Here is a 10,337-nt window from a genome sequence, read left to right on the forward strand (position 1 = left end):
AGTCCATGAAATCTCATGCCACAATAAATCTAGTTCTGCTGCCTTTTTGAGCTTCAGCAAGGCTTTTGTTTTCAGCAGCAACCTCACATAGCTTACCCTTCTAGAACGCATCTGTAATTGTGGCTTTTGGCAAGTGCACCCCTCCATCACCTGGCAACTGACTACCTATTCTAAACGTGGACTTTTTGTTACAGAGTACTAGGGAAGAGTAACTTTTTCCTTTCCCTGGATAGACATGGTATGCAGGAACTTAGCAAGAACTTAACAGGAGTAGAAGTCTGAAAACACACCACTTCTAGGAACCCAGTGATATCAGGGTTTTACCTCTGAAGTTAACAGTTGTCTGACCCCTGGTGGTGATTTCCATGTGGAGTGCTCTCACAATGGCTCCCAGGAAGACATCTTCCATGGCATTTTACACAGCTATGGCTTTTATCCACTTTCTCAGGAAAAGGAGAGCTTGGCTCACTAGGTATTTGCATACAAGCCTTTTTTAAAAATTAAGTTTCAGGGTATTTTCATATATGGCACTAAAACCACACCTCAGTCTCTCTCCCACCAGAGCAAAGTTTGAGTCAAACGGCACCTTTTATTCAACGTGTAAGCTTTTGTGTGCGACACACACTTCTTCAGACAAAGTGTACACACGAAAGCTTACACTTTGAATAAAACTTTGTGGGTCTTAAAGGTGCCACTGGACTGAAATTTTGTTTTGCGGCTTCAGACCAACACGGCTACCCACCTGAATTTCTCTCCCACCAGTTGTGCACGTGTATGAATGCAGCTAATGCACGAAAAAAGCGAGAGAGAACATTTAAACACGGGAGCATTCTAGCCAGCCAATATAGGTTTCCTAATCACAGCGCAAAATACAAAGTATGCTTTGGTGTCGTGCGTAAAAATGCAGTATGTTTTGCTGCAGCCTGAGATCTTTTTACAGCAGATACGACTTATCTTAAACCAGCACAACACTTTCTTTACCCTTTACCCTTTCTATCAAACTACGGACTTCATCATCGAGATCTTTTTACAACAGATACGGCTTATCTTAAACCTGCACAACACTTTCTTTACCCTTTCTATCAAACTACGGACTTCATCATATCCAGAAGAATCCCTGTCCTCAGTAAGAGTTCTAGAGATCACTCCAACTTTGAGGACTTTTAACTGCTACTATTAAGGTGGTAAAAAACATCCATCCGTACCATCCGTATTCTTCCCCATATTTAGCGCGCACTCACCTTCCCCGCCACATGTAAAGGAAATGACGTAAACTTCCGGACACGTGATTACCGCTAGCCCAATAATTGCCAAGGAACACACAGCTTCCCGCATCACCATGACAACCAGCGCCTTTTTCCGTTCTTCCCCACTTTTCTAGGAAATAGATTATTGACAAGTGACCGACAGCCTTATTATCGAATCACAGGTAGAGGCGGGAATCCAAGGTGAGCCACGCCCTCTCGCTGGAAGCTTGCTTCTGTGGGGGTTTTCTCGTTGAATGAAAAAGGAAGGTAAGGAGGACAGATCGAGAGCGGAAGGGGAGCACAGCCAATCAACAATCGCCTAGAATGCTAGAGGTGGGACTCCAAGAAAAGATTGGCGTGAGGGCAGCCAATGCTGTGAAGCCGCGGTTGCTGCTCCACGTCGGCATCGGGGCGACCAAGATGGAGGCGCTGATCCTGGTAGGAGCCGGAGGGAGCAAAGGGGGGGAACTAGCTGGTGTGCGCCCCCGTTACCATGGAAACGGGCAGGTGGGCGGGACGGAACCAGTAGGCCTTTGTTGGTAGCTCTGGGCCTGGTCTGGTTCCTTGAGCTGGAGTCCAGGCCTAATTTCCTTGTTGAGGGATGGAGGGATCTGGGTCGGCCAGATGTGCGAGAAAGGGAGAGAGGAGTTCCCGGTATCCCCTGGATGCTCACTGCCCTGCTTCTTTCGTGGGAAACAATAGGGAGCTCTTCTCACCTCCCCTTTCTTAGGGGCTCCTCTGGCCTGGAAGTGGAGCAACTGTCCAAGGCTGCGTGTGTTACACCGACAACATATTGTGTTAATTCTCCTTGCGAGTAAAGCATGTAGCACGAACGGAGGAAAACTGGTTTAACTTCAGGTCAAATAACTCACTGCTTCTGTTAGTGGCGTTCAGTGGGGCTGTTTGTTTAAAAAAGAAAATGCATTTCGGTCCATTGCAACCCATTAGTTCAGTAGGCCTTACTCCCAGGTAAAGCGCAGCTGCTGACCACTTTGCTTGGGTACCTTGTGCTGGGGGAAAGGAGCCGTATTGTTCCAGGGATGCTTGCTGAATTGTCAAATAAAACGGGAGACCAGTGGCACCTTAAAGACCAACAAAATTTATTCCAGCATAACTTGGGGGTTATCTATCTGGAATTATCACTGCTGAACTGGGATTCTTTAATAGGTTTTAAACTGCTACCCCCACCCAGTTTAATCATTATAGGTGTTCACTATTTTAGATAAACTTTAACCCTGCCCATTACAAGTGTTTATGTGGGAATTATATCTGTATGTTTCTTGGTAGAATTCTATGTAATTACATTTCAATTTATGTCCTTCATTTTGTGACCACTTCATCCTGTTGGGTTTTCTTTCCCCTTATGGCAACCCTTCATGGGGTATTCGATGCAACAGGTGAGCGGGGTGGTTTGCCACTGCCTGCCTCTGTATATTTTAGACAAACTTTAACCCTACCCATTACAAGTATTTATGTGGGAATTATATCAGTATGTTTCTTGGTAGAATTCTATGTAATTACATTTCAACTTATGTCCTTCATTTTGTGACCACTTCACCCTGTTGGGTTTTCTTTCCCCTTATGGCAACCCTTCATGGGGTATTCAATGCAACAGGTGAGTGGGGTGGTTTGCCATTGCCTGCCTCTGTATAGCAAGGGTCATACTCATTCAAAAAATTATTGCATAGTGCAGATCCACTCACTGCATATGAAGATGTGGGCATGACAGTGTATGCTGTAATAAAATATGTTTTAGTCTTTAAGATACTGCAAGACCAATGTTCCCTCTAAGCTGTGGAATCTTGTGAGCAAAAATTCTACTCTGTGAGCTACTGGCATGAAATTTGTGAGCAAGCGATTTGGCTACTGCATAAATTAGTTGGCTCTGGAGTCATCCTTCCTGAGCGAAGACAAAAATCTGTGAGCTGGAGGCTGAAAAACTGTGAGCTAGCTCACACTAACTCAGCTTAGAGGGAACACTGTGCAAGACCCCTTTTTATTTCTGGGGTTTCTTAAAAGCCTTTCATAATGAAAAGGTGAGTAATGGTGGTGGATACGTTTCCCTGAAAGACAATCTCCCCGCCCCCATTGTTAATTCCATATGGTTTACTGTTGCTGAATAGTTCTGTGTTTTAGGTGGTATTCTTAATTCATGCAGGACTGTAAGTTTAACAAAGGTTACTCAGTTCAGTGCATTAACTGAGTGCCTGCTCTCCAGCACTCCCAGAATCCTCTGTAAAATGCAGGAGACTGTGGCTAGTTTCAAAAGGCTCTTTGAATGTAAAAAGTTTCAAGTCCCTGGGGAATGAGTTACTGTATAAGGTTGTGTGATCTGACTAGAGGGTGGTTAGCGCAAACGCAGTGGTGTCTACTTCTAACTTTAGAGTTATTGCTGTTTTTTTCCTGGCAACACTCCTGGGCCTTTGTCAGCTTGAAGGATAGATAGAAATTTAGATAGTCATGGGAAAGTTTCACCAACTACAAGTCTGCCTTGTTACAGGAGCTGTGCTTGCAGGGGTGGGTGGGAGCTGGTAGCCCTTATGAAGACTTCAGCAGGTGAAAGTGTTCATAACAGAAGCTACTCACTAATATTCTTTCTGAAATCATTCCCAGTATTCACTTGTGGAGCAGTTATTTTGTAACAACTATAGAGAAATAATTTTGTCAAAACTCTTTGTTTTCTTAGGGGTCTACATAGCAGTATCCTGTATGTCAGGAGAAGATAAATTGCCCCTAACAGTGGGCTGGATTTGTATACTTTAGCTCAACAGGGTCCCAAGTGTAACTTTCTGTGGCATTCCCATACTAGTTAACTGACTTCTGGCCCTGACCTGGATAGCCCAGGCTAGCCCCATCTCGTCAGATCTTGGCTGATAACCAGGGTTGGCCCTGGCTAGTGTTTGGATGGCAGACCACCAAGGAATACCAGGTCTGTGATGCAAAGGCAAGCAGTGGCAAACCACCTCTGAACGTCTCTTGCCTTGAAAATTCTATGGGGTTGCCATAAGTCAGCTGTGACTTGACAGCAAAGAAACAAAAACTAAACCCAACTTCTGAGACATTTTAATTCTCAGTTTTATAGAAAAATGTATCCTGCTCTCTTTGCTGCTTTTGCCCAGTATCCTGCTTTTGTTGGAATGAGACGGATTTTGTTTGGAATCCCTTTGTTTATATAACTTACATTGTATGCGAGGATGGAAACCTAATATGCACCTGAAATCTTCTGATTCAGCCATGTAATTTTGTCCCTTTTTAAATCAGCTAACAAATACCCACACATTGTCATCTCCTTGTCAATAACACATGTTTTAAGTAGGGGGCCATGTTATTATAACAAGCAAGCTCAGTGTTAGCGAAGCACCCTGATACTTTCTTGGATGCAAGGAAGGATTTTTAAAGTCTGTTTCAGGACTAGCCTGAGGCAGTTTTGAATCAAAAGAGGAAAATAGGTACCCTCTTTCTGATAACAACACGAACAAGTACAACAAAAATCAAACAACACCTCTGAGTAGTACAGATGGCCCTCTTATGTTAATTCCTCTGATCAGCTTTATATTTGATTTTCACTTAACTCTTCTATGGCAGCAGTTCCCCCCCCCCATTTTCTTTCCGCCCCTCCTTTTAAAAAACCGTTTCTTCATTGTGCTTATGATACAGTATGATCTTGAAGTGTAGCTTTCAGCCTTTGGGTTGAGACCTTTAGGTTGGGGTCACAGAGTTAAAACTGCTGAGGTGTGAGCCTCTCTAGCGATGCCATTTTTGGCAGCCTTTTGGAAAGACCTGCTGCTTGTGTGCGTGCGCGTAGAGAACCAGGGTGCGATGTCTTCTGTCTCTCTTTGCAGGCACACTAAGAGAAGCAGCAGGATGGCAAGGGCAGGTCCTCAGTGGTAGAGAGGGCCCCTCCATTGCTCTGACGGTTCACTTGTTCCTAACTGTGGTATGCCTCCTGGTGCTTCATTTGTGTTTGATGTTCATGGCTCCCTTGGTCTTTTGTGATTCATCCAGGCCAGCATTTCGCATGATGTACTCTGCATATATATTAAATAAGCAAGGTGACAGTATACATCCTTGTCGTACTCCTTTTCCTATGCTGAACCAATCAGTTGTTCCGTATCCGGTTCTAACTGTCGCTTCTTGGCCCTTATACAGGTTTCTCAAGAGACATGTGAGGTGGTCTGGTACTCCCATCTCTTTAAGGACCTGCCATAGTTTGTTGTGATCCACACAGTCAAAGGCTTTAGCATAGTCAATGAAGCAGAAGTAGATATTTTTCTGGTACTCTCTTGCTTTCTCCATAATCCAGCGAATGTTGGCAATATGATCTCTCGTTCCTCTACCTCTTCGAAACCCAGCTTGTACTTCTGGTAGTTCTCTATCCACGTACTGTTGAAGCCTAGCTTGTAGGATCTTGAGCATGACCTTGCTAGCGTGTGATATGAGTGCAATTGTGCGATAGTTTGAACATTCCTTGGCATTGCCCTTCTTTGGGATTGGAATGTATACTGATCTTTTCCAATCCTGTGGCCACTGTTGCGTTTTCCAAATTTGCTGGCAAATGGAGTGCAGCACTTTAACAGCATCATCTTCTAAGACTTTGAATAGCTCAGCTGGAATACCATCACCTCCACTAGCTTTGTTGTTAGTAATGCTTTCTAAGGCCCATTTAACTTCACATTCCAGGATGTCTGGCTCAAGGTCAGTGATTATACCGTCGTGTTTGTCAAGGACATTGAGGTCTTTCTTGTATAGTTCTTCTGTGTATTCTTGCCATCTTTTCCTAATCTCTTCTGCTTCTGTTAGGTCCCTACCGTTTTTGTCCTTTATCATGGCCAGCTTTGCATGGAACGCTCCCTTGATTTCTCCAATTTTCTTGAAGAGATCTCTAGTCCTTCCCATTCTATTGTTTTCTTCTATTACTTTGCACTGTTCATTCAGGAAGGCCTCCTTATCTCTCCTTGCTGTTCTCTGGAAATCTGCGTTCAGTTGGGTAAATCTTTCCTTTTCGCCTTTGCCTTTCGCTTTCCTTCTTTCCTCTGCTATTTGTAAAGCCTCATCAGAAAGCCATTTTGCTTTCTTGCATTTCTTTTTCTTTGGTATGGTGGTGATTGCTGCCTCCTGTACGATGTCACGAACCTCTGTCCATAGTTCTTCAGGCACTCTATCTATCAAATCCAGACCCTTGAATCTATTCTTCACCTCTACTGTATATTCATCAGGGATGCGATCTAGGTCAAACCTGAATGGCCTCGTGGTTTTCCCAATTTTCTTCAGTTTAAGTCTGAATTTTGCAATGAGTAGCTCATGATCTGAACCACAGTCAGCTCCAGGTCTTGTTTTTACTGACTGGATAGAGCTTCTCCATCTTTGACTGCAAATTATATAGTCAATCTGATTTCGGTGTTGCCCATCTGGTGATGTCCATGTGTAGAGTCGCCTCTTAGGTTGTTGGAAAAGGGTGTTCGCTATGACCAGTGTGTTCTCTTGACAAAACTCTGTTAACCTTTGCCCTGCTTCATTTTGCTTTCCAAGGCCAAACTTGTCTGTTATTCCAGTTACCTTTTCACTTCCTACTTTAGCATTCCAGTCCCCTATGATGATGAGGACATCATTTTTTGGTGTTAGTTCTAGGAGGTGTTGTAGGTCTTCATAGAACCGGTCCACTTCAGCCTCTTCTGCATCAGTGGTTGGGGCATAGACTTGGATTACTGTGATGTTGAATGGTTTGCCTTGGAATCGGACAGAAATCATTCTGTCATTTTTGAGATTGTATCCCAGTACTGCCTTTTGCACTCTCTTGTTGACTATAAAGGCCACACCATTTTTTCTACGAGATTCCTGGCCACAGTAGTAGATATAATGGTCTTCTGAGTTAAATTCGCCCATTCCTGTCCACTTTAGTTCACTGATTCCTAGGATATCGATGTTCAGTCTTGCCATCTCATTTTTGACCACGTCAAGCTTACCTTGATTCATAGATCTTACATTCCAGGTTCCTATGTAGTATTGTTCTTTGCAGCATTGGACTTTCCTTTCACCATCAGACACATCCACAACTGAGGGTCCTTTCGGCTTTGGCCCAGCCGCTTCACTCTTTCTGGGGTTACTTGTACTTGTCCTCTGCTCTTCCTCAGTAGCATATTGGACACCTTCCGACCTGAGGGGCTCATCTTCCGGCGTCATATCTTTTAGCCTTTTGATACTGTCCATGGGGTTTTCTTGGCAAAAATACTGGAGTGGGTTGCCATTTCCTTCTCCAGGTGGATCACGCTTGGTCTGAGTTCTCTGCTGTGGCCTGTCCGTCTTGGGTGGCCCTTCACGGCATAGCCCACAGCTTCATTGAACTGCGCAAGCCCCCTCGCCACGACAAGGCAGTGATCCATGAGGGGGCTGGAAAGGCTGAAGACCTATAATTTAGATACTATCATCCCTCTCCCTTCTATCCAGGTGTGATGTTTATGGTTCAGCAATTGATGACCTTTTGGAGGCTAGCTGAGCAACTGTCCTGTACAGATGCCTTTAGGAGAAGGATACTGATCCTAGGCATTGAGCTGAAGTAATTTTGTAGAGAAGGAAGTCCAGTCTCCTAATGGTATGAACGGTTTTGGAGAAGCATGACTGACTGAGTTGCAAACGTTGCCTGAATCTAAGCAGCCAAAAACTTCATGTTTGTTTTATTCTCATATGCAGATTTGTCTTTATTAGATCCGATTGGAGTCAGCAAGAGTGTAGTGAATAAAATGTTGGACTTAAGCTGGGAAGACTTGGGTTCAAATGCTGGCTCATCTATGAATCTCTCAGGGTGGCTTTAATATTAAAGCAGTGTATTACATTTAGGCCCTGACAAGCTTATGATGCAGTTTAATTTGTCAATTACAATGCAAACTAAGAAAAAAATTGTGGCTGCAAATTCTAACAAACAGATAGAAAACTCAAGGCTAGTCTCTGCATCCTGAAGTGGTACAGTTACGACACGGATTTACCATCACCATGAGAACCAGAGCCTTGTGTTTACCATTTAGGCTGTCACTGAGCTATTTTCGTGGGAGCCATTCAAATTATTTTGTTCTGTATGTAAGTGCATTTGCTGTGAGCGACTGAACTTTCCCCCCACATGGGGCACGTTATGTGTAGTAGAAGGAGTTTGCATGATACATGTACACTGTGTTTAGGATAGCTCACTAGGATGGATGTTATATTGGGCAAGACTTTGATGTCTTATAGCATCCTGGGGCTGCAAAAGATCAGAAGATAACTGAATCCATCCCCTTGCCCATCGTGTGATTCAGGGGAGCCATTTCACATTTCCTTTCTGAACTCCCCCCCCCCTCGATATTTTACAAAATTCTCATTAACTTAACTACTTGTTCAAAACAGTCATCTTAAGTCCTACTGTTGGATACACTGAATTAACTAACAAAAAGGACTGTATTTTAAGGTAATTTGTGGTGGCTCATTATATGAGCTCTGATGAGACAATCACCCTTTGTTATAAAAATAACAACTAAAATAAATGTGTGTTTCTTGGTTGCACATACCTAGCACCAGTGATGTGAGATGGAAAAATTTCCAATGCTATACTTGTCAGATCTCAGAAGCTTATCAGGGTTGGCCCTGGGCAGTGCTGGGATAAGAGACAGCCAAGGAGGTCTAGGGTTGCTACGCAGAGGCAGGCAATGGCAAACCACCTTTGAATGTGTCTTGCTTTGAAAACTCTACAGAATCGCCATGTGGCAGCATTTTCCACCACCACCATGTCTTTTCACGGAAAAGTTTCCACCCCACATATAAGTAGATATAATATCTACCGTTGTCAAGGCTGTTGTGCTGCAAATCAATCCTGTTAAATGGGCTAAATGTGGGATGTGACACATGGACAAACCCCCCAGTGCTTCTGTATTGTCCGGATTTGTGCATGGTATGTTTTCCTTCTTTTGCTAACATTATTTAAATTGTTTACTTAAATTTGAATTGGGAAATTTTTAAGAAAAATTGAGCAAATGTTTCCAAATGGCTCAACCAAGTAAGCTCAATGTTCTCTGGGAGAAGGCTTGAAGGGAACAAAAAAAATTCTCCAAAGACTTTCTTTCCAATTTCACCAATGGAAAAAATGAGGAAATTTTGGGGAAGTGCTGGAAAAAACCCACCCCTCTCATATGGTAATATTTTTCTCTTAGATGAGTGCAATGTTTTATAAGATGAAATTTAACCCACAAAGATATATAGGGGTGAATGTCTGAGGACTTCTTTCCAATGGAACTTTTGGCCAACAGTGAAAAAAAACTACTATTTTTGTTTTAAATGAGTGAAGTGCTTTTTAAGGAAGATTTGACTCACTTAAAATGTTTGGCTAGAAAAAGTCTGTGGACTTTTGTTCAATTTCTCCATCAGAAAAACTAGAACATTTCAGGGATGTTCTGGAATGAATGACGCATACTAAGATGGTAGAAGGTACGGCAGTTTTCCAGCTATCTTTTCTTTTAGTATTGGGGGTATTTGTAATTTTACTTCTAAAAAAACTAAGGCGTTTATATGTTTAAATTCCATAAATCTACCAGTTGATACCATTTTATATGCTAAATGATAAATGTGTGTGTGTGTTTGTTTGTGTGTATAAAGTGCTATCAAGTCACAGCCAACTTAGGTGACGCCAGCAAGGGGCTTTTCAAGGCAAGAGAGAAGCAGAGGTGGTTTGCCATTTCCTTCCTCTGCAGAGTCTTCCTTGGTGGTCTCCCTTCTAAGTACTGACCCTGCTTAGCTTCGGAGATCTGACCAGATCGGGCTATACCATGCCCCCTTCCCTCCCCACTGTGTGTTGTTAAAGCAGCAAAATAGGTTTAGGTTTGTTAGCAGTAATGCATATATTTAAATTCCCCCCTCCAAAATTGTTTTTCGGGGGGGGGGTCGTTAATGGCTTCAAAAATTCTGGATATTTTATGTTTCTGGTTCTCTCCCCATAAAAACTAGACCGATCTCAAGGGGTGACTGGGAGAAAATACCTTCCCATGGCTGAACGTGAAGCAAATTCCATCCCTAAGTTATTTGTTTAGGCTCCTCTGTGGCATTTGCTGAAGGATCTGGGCAAAGTGGTTG

General features: G+C 43.1%; 1 pseudogene; it reads left to right on the plus strand.

Moving 5' to 3' along the window:
• Positions 1 to 1,528: 1,528 nt before the first annotated feature.
• LOC107125871 overlaps positions 1,529 to 10,337 on the plus strand; it is a 20,351-nt pseudogene continuing 11,542 nt past the window's right edge.

This window comes from Gekko japonicus, unplaced genomic scaffold (assembly GCF_001447785.1).
Source record: "Gekko japonicus isolate JY-2015 unplaced genomic scaffold, Gekko_japonicus_V1.1 scaffold5811, whole genome shotgun sequence".
NCBI lineage: Eukaryota > Metazoa > Chordata > Lepidosauria > Squamata > Gekkonidae > Gekko > Gekko japonicus.